We start from the raw sequence: 6525 nt of genomic DNA, 5'->3' as shown, positions 1-6525 counted from the left end.
CCTATATCAATTCATAGAGAGCAGACACTCTTTCTGGCCTGCATTTGGTGCCTCCATTTAATTTCACCACTCCTATTACACACATATCGGTCTGCACACATTTTGCATCATATAAGCCTTAAGACATGGGTTTTGTGTATGTGTGATAGACTGTGAGAGAGAGAGAGAGACGGACAGACAGGCAGAGAGCGTGTGCACATGTGTGTGCACATGCGTGGAAAAGAATGAGGGGGAGTATGTGCATGTGTGTATATATGCGAGAGAGTGCGTATGTATGTGTGGGAGTGAGACACAGCATGTGTGAGTGCATGTGTACATCCGTACGTGTGTGCGTGCATGCGTGTGTGTGTGTGTGTGGGTGTGTGTGGTATCCAGTGTGAGGAGGGTAGGTCCTGATGAGTAGTTGGGACTACAGCTGCTTCTGAGGTCTTTGACTTTCTTTAGCTCTGGTGAGAAAGCAGTAATTGTGCTGCTCCTGAGTCTGCCCACTCGGCCCACTCTGCCCACAGAGTTCTGCAGCGCACCACAGCCACGCGGGCACTTTCCTGGAAATGGCATACGAAAATGTTCTGTGCTGGTTTCTTATAGTAAGAATAATAGCAGCAGTTATTGGACTGGATGTTACCAAGTTGCCACATCATCTCTGTAGTTCCAGTTCTAGTCCCTCCTGACCGTCTGTTTTGGAATGGAGGTCTCTGAGGACACGTCACCTCTCTCCACTTCTTTACACCTACACAGAGATCTCCATCATTTCCAGGAAAAATTGGCCATGTGTGTGTGTGTGTGTGTGTGTGTGTACATGTGCACGTGTTTGTGTGTACATGAATATGTGTGTGCGTGTTCATGTGTGTATCTATGCTGGCAAATGTGTATATGAGTTTGCATATGTGTGTGCTTGTGTGTGTGTGTGTGTGTGTGTGTGTGTTTGCCTTATGGTTCTTTCTGATTTAGATCTGAACATCATTAATTCCTCCAAGCTACTCTGTGTCTTTCATTCTGAAATGAGAGAGAGAGAGAGAGAGAGAGAGAAAGAGAGAGACAAAGTCAGAGAAAGAGAGTGTATTCCTGCTCACTGTCTCTCACGCTGACATGAGTGAGGGGTAGAGGAAGAATGTGTGTGTGTGTGTGTGTGTGTGTGAGTGTGTGTGCACGCATGATATTATCTGCGGAAGTACAGTTCCTTTGCATGTTCATATGTGCAACACATGCACTCTCTTCGCTGTGATGAGGAGCCAACCCAAATCTTCCCACTTCCTGTGGACAGGCCTTCTTGGATCTACAACTTCCTGTCCTGAGAGAGAGGGATCCAAACCCATCCATGCACTCCAGTTATTTTTAGTCAGGAGTTATTGTTAGAGTCAGGTGTTTCCTCTCCCACACACTCTCTCCCACACACTCTCTCCCACACACTCTCTCACACACTCTCCCACACACTCTCACACACTCTCTCTCACACAGTCTCGCCAGCATGAATGAAGAATGAAGCTCTTTTCCATTCTGAGTTCGTTCATGTACGCGTGTACACTGCTGTGTGTGTGTGTGTGTGTGTGTGTGTGTATGTCCGTGTTTGTGATGTAGGTGTCTTTGCAGTTCTTGAAAAGTGCATATTGACTGTGCCAATGGAATTCCATCATCCCAGTTCATTCTTGATCAGTGCCCAGCTGCCAAGTAGCAATTATCCGGCATTCGGGGCACTTTGTGGCTGGCCCGTATGTTTCTGTCTCTCCAGTTAGCACGCCTCCTCTTCCTCAGCACAGCACAGGGCAGGAGTGGACATTTGGACACATTGCTGTGGTGTAGAGTGTGTGTGTGTGTGTGTGTGTGTGTGTGTGTGTGTGTGTGGGTGGGTAAAGTAAGCTTTACAGATCTTACCACAGCTTTGGAGCTCTCAAGCTCATTGCCATTGAGCAACAATAAAGGTTCTCTCATGTTTCACCCATAATAACTCCATGAAGTCTGTATCTCAGCACACCGCTGTATGAGGAGTGTGTATGCTGGCACACGGATAGTGGGGTTTACACAAACACGTAGTCAGGCTTGCTTTGTTTGCCCACTTTCATTGTTGGTCTATGTGTGCACAGTCTGTCAGTGCTCTGCACACTGATTGGCCGAGGAACCACTGCTCACTCATCCCCATATAAGTGGATTTTAACGTAGGTCATTCTGGCTGACCTCTGACCCTGGGTCAGGTCTAGTCCTATGACCCATACACAGATGCTGTCCTGTCAGATGAAGCCTACCCTTTTGGAAAGAGGGCAGTACAGCGATGTTTCTAGCAAGCCAAAGTGTATGACCTTTGACCTTCTCTTCTCAGGAATAAGCCCTGATTTACAGTCACAGTCAGAACCTCGAACATGACCTCTGGCCTCTGACCCCTCATAAAGAGCAGAGAGCTGTCTCTGGATTGCCTCAGCCAGTCAGCTCAGCGGAGATACTCCATGGAGATACTCCATGGAGACTCTTTGTTAAGATGACACACACAGCAGACTCGGGAGAGAACTTCATGTGTTCTGCCGGAGTGTGCGTGGTCTCACTCAGATGCGAGCCACAGAGTATCTGGAGTGTGCATGGTTCTGATCGGAAGTGAGCCACAGAGTGTCTGGATTGTACGTGGTCTCACTCGGAAGCAAACTATAGAGTGTCTGGAGTGTGCGTGGTCTCACTTGGAAGCAAGCCATGGGGTCTCACGTGGGCCACAGAGCAGCTGGAGTGCACGTTGTCTCAGAGACAGCACGCAGAGTGAGGGTGAGCCGTGCCAAGCAGGCAGATGCTTGCACAGGGGGAGCAGAGACGGAACTGTGCCGTATCAGCGCCAGGGCTGGGGCCACAGGGCTCAGGAGCACCACTATACACACATGCACATTCACACACACGTACACACACGTGTACAGACAGACAGACACACACACACGTACACACACACAAAGATGCATGAAACGCTGAGGACTGTCAGCACCCTCAGTGAGATTGTCCTGTGCCCTGCTAAACTGCTGTGTGCTGTTTGCTGTGTGTGTGTGTGTGTATGTGTGTGTGAATGGATGTTAGTCTTTCTACTTTGCTCTTGTCTAACAGAAAGCTTTGTCCTTATCACATAATTATACATATTGAGGAAATTCATCGTAATGGTAGATGTATAGCAAGCTTGCTGTGTTATTTGCAAAATTACTGCAATACATTTTCTTTAAATGTTTTCTTTCCTCCAGTGAATTACGTATAAAGTGTGTGTATGCATGTGTGTGTGTGTGTGTGTTTGTGTCTGTGTGTGTGTGTGTGTGTGTGTGTGAGTGTGTGTGTGTGTGTGTGTGTGTGCACGTGTGTGGTTTTATGTTGATGTATGAATGATGCCTCATGCACCACACCACTATAAAGAGTCTCCACTAAAAAGGAAAAAGACATTCAAAGGCGCTACCCCTCTGCCCCAACACACACTCCAAACACACACACACATCACTCATACAAACACACACACACACACACACACACACAGTGCACATATGAACGGTTTTAGTTTTCCTTTTTTCTCAACCCTTTCATCACAACCTCCATATGTGACTAATTCAAAGACTCGTCTTTGTGCCTCCTACTCTCTCTCCGTCTGTCTCTCTCTCCGTCTGTCTCTCTCTGTCTCCTTCTCTCTCTCTCTCTCCTTCTCTCTCTCTCCGTCTGTCTCTCTCTGTCTCCTTCTCTCTCTCTCTCTCCTTCTCTCTCTCTCTCTCCTTCTCTCTCTCTCCGTCTGTCTCTCTCTGTCTCCTTCTCTCTCTCTCTCCTTCTCTCTCTCTCCGTCTGTCTCTCTCTGTCTCCTTCTCTCTCTCTCTCCTTCTCTCTCTCTCTCCGTCTGTCTCTCTCTCTCTCCTTCTCTCTCTCTCTCCGTCTGTCTCTCTCTGTCTCCTTCTCTCTCTCTCTCTCCATCTGTCTCTCTCTGTCTCCTTCTCTCTCTCTCTCTCCTTCTCTCTCTCTCCGTCTGTCTCTCTCTGTCTCCTTCTCTCTCTCTCTCTCCGTCTGTCTCTCTCTCCGTCTGTCTCTCTCTGTCTCCTTCTCTCTCTCTCTCCTTCTCTCTCTCTCTCCGTCTGTCTCTCTCTGTCTCCTTCTCTCTCTCTCTCTCTCCATCTGTCTCTCTCTGTCTCCTTCTCTCTCTCTCTCTCCTTCTCTCTCTCTCTCCGTCTGTCTCTCTCTGTCTCCTTCTCTCTCTCTCTCTCCGTCTGTCTCTCTCTGTCTCCTTCTCTCTCTCTCTCTCCGTCTGTCTCTCTCTGTCTCCTTCTCTCTCTCTCTCTGTCTGTCTCTCTCTGTCTCCTTCTCTCTCTCTCTCTCTCCGTCTGTCTCTCTCTGTCTCCTTCTCTCTCTCTCTCTCCGTCTGTCTCTCTCTGTCTCCTTCTCTCTCTCTCTCTCCGTCTGTCTCTCTCTGTCTCCTTCTCTCTCTCTCTCTCCTTCTCTCTCTCTCTCCGTCTGTCTCTCTCCATCTGTCTCTCTCTGTCTCCTTCTCTCTCTCTCTCTCCGTCTGTCTCTCTCTGTCTCCTTCTCTCTCTCTCTCCTTCTCTCTCTCTCTCCATCTGTCTCTCTCTGTCTCCTTCTCTCTCTCTCTCTCCATCTGTCTCTCTCTGTCTCCTTCTCTCTCTCTCTCTCCTTCTCTCTCTCTCCGTCTGTCTCTCTCTGTCTCCTTCTCTCTCTCTCTCTCTCCGTCTGTCTCTCTCTGTCTCCTTCTCTCTCTCTCTCTCCGTCTGTCTCTCTCTGTCTCCTTCTCTCTCTCTGTGTGTGTGTCTCTTCCTCCCTTCCCCTCTTTTACTCTCCTGCCTTTTTCTGTCTATTTCTCTCTTTCTCTCTGAAGTGGAAAATCTGAAGTAATTGCTTTCTGAATTAAAGAGTGAAGTCTGAGATATACAAGCCATCATTTAGTTTTGTCCCTGTGTGTGCATCTGCTGCTGTGTTGCTCTTCTGCCACTAGCTCGGTGTGTGTCTGTGTGTCTCAGATATCACACACACTCACCCTGGGACACTTAGGTCATGGTGTACACACACACCCGCACAGTTCTCCCTCAGTGGCTGGAGAAGTCCAACTCTCCAGGCCCTAATTACCAGCTCAGAGCGTCAAGTTCAGCAGAAAACATGTTTGGGGAGAGGTAATTGACTGATTTGCAGATGGTTGTCGCGGAAACTGCACAGTGCAAGAGGTTAATTAGACGGACAGCCTTTCCGTCACCTTGGTTGGCAGGGTGAGTCCTCTGGTCTAGCTCTGCGGGAGCCAATCACAGCCTTGCGTCAGACAGGACGGACTGTGGTGCAGGTGTGAACAGTGCCTCTGTACCTCCGCACCCCAGACCAACTCTCCACCTCCCCCCTCGCTAAGAAAAATTAATTACAAGCATGAGCACATATTAAAAATTACTGCACCAGTTACAACACAAGGTGACAACATGCCTTCAAGACACCTATATGCACTGTGTGACCTGCATACAAAACCCATGAAGGCGATGAGGAACAGCTTAGGGAAAATCGAGCCCACAAATGCTCCAGCATGTCTGTGACCTGCTAGAAGGTGTATGAGAATGGATGGTGCTGTCCTCATGAGCCCTGTGGCCTCATAGATCAGCCCTGGCAAGGCGGTGGAGGTTTCCTGGAGTTTGCACTGGTTTCTCGGGGCGGTTGTGTGCTGGCCAGCTAGCAGGGAACGTAGAGCTAACAACAGCTCTGACCAGCCACAATTACAGCAAACGGACTTCCGTGACGCAGGAAATAAAGACGCGCGGCCAAGTGGGTGTGCAGCGCAGCGTGTGGAGGGCGGGGAGCAAAGACTCGGCCACTCGTTTATTCCAAATCTTACCACCACACCTGTCACTGAACACTGCATGGTCCTATGTGCTAAATGCTCAAGGCAAACATTGCCAGACTGTAATAGCTACCTGATTGTGTCAGATTCTTATTTTCAGTTAAAGTCTTTCCAACTCTTGCCTGCAAATGAGAGAGAGAGAGAGAGAGAGAGAGAGAGAGAGAGAGAGAGAGAGAGAGACAGAGAGCAAATGATATCTTTGATATGCACAGCATATCTCATTCAAAATAACACTTCAAAACCCTGCTGGGTATACTGCTGGGACCCTCTCATAACCATTTGCACTCTTAAGGAAAGGAACCATAATTTAAAACAGAGGGGAAAAGTTCAAAATCAGAAATAAAAATGGAACAGAAGCCTCTCGAGTTGTTCTGCTGTTCCAGAGCTGTGATTGTTCCAGAGCTGTGATTGTTCCAGAGCTGTGACTGTTCCAGAGCTGTTATTGTTCCAGAGCTGTGAGTGTTCCAGAGCTGTGATTGTTCCAGAGCTGTGACTGTTCCAGAGCTGTTATTGTTCCAGAGCTGTGAGTGTTCCACAGCTGTGATTGTTGCAGAGCTGTGAGTGTTCCAGGGCTGTGAGTGTTCCAGAGCTGTGATTGTTCCAGAGCTGAGAGTGTTCCAGAGCTGTGAGTGTTCCAGAACTGTAAGTGTTCCAGAGCTGTAAGTGTTCCAGAGCTGTGAGTGTTCCAGAGCTGTAAGTGTTCC

The sequence above is a fragment of the Electrophorus electricus genome, chromosome 12, assembly GCF_041902795.1.
Source record: "Electrophorus electricus isolate QZ-2024a chromosome 12, ASM4190279v1, whole genome shotgun sequence".
Classification (NCBI taxonomy): Eukaryota; Metazoa; Chordata; class Actinopteri; order Gymnotiformes; family Gymnotidae; genus Electrophorus; species Electrophorus electricus.
Note: the sequence above shows the minus strand (reverse complement) of the source record.